Source organism: Helianthus annuus, chromosome 17 (assembly GCF_002127325.2).
Source record: "Helianthus annuus cultivar XRQ/B chromosome 17, HanXRQr2.0-SUNRISE, whole genome shotgun sequence".
NCBI classification, from domain to species: domain Eukaryota; kingdom Viridiplantae; phylum Streptophyta; class Magnoliopsida; order Asterales; family Asteraceae; genus Helianthus; species Helianthus annuus.
In genome coordinates this window covers 132,398,342-132,398,563 of record NC_035449.2, presented here as the reverse complement: position 1 = coordinate 132,398,563, position 222 = coordinate 132,398,342, and positions in this window count along the sequence as shown.

The window sequence follows — 222 nt, the reverse complement described above, 5'->3', positions numbered from 1 at the left end:
CTCAAAGGGGCTATCTAGGGGGATTTTGGGTAGGTAATAAAAAAAATGAAAAATAATGGTTTTGAAAGAAAAATGGTTAGTCCTAATGCCTCCATCATTTACTTACTTGGGTTTAAGTTGGTAAGGACCGGGAATGTATCGTCGTGGCAAGTTCTAGATTTGTAAGAACCGAGCGGCTATTCACACAAGAAACGAAAAATGAGCATTTAGTCTAAATATGTA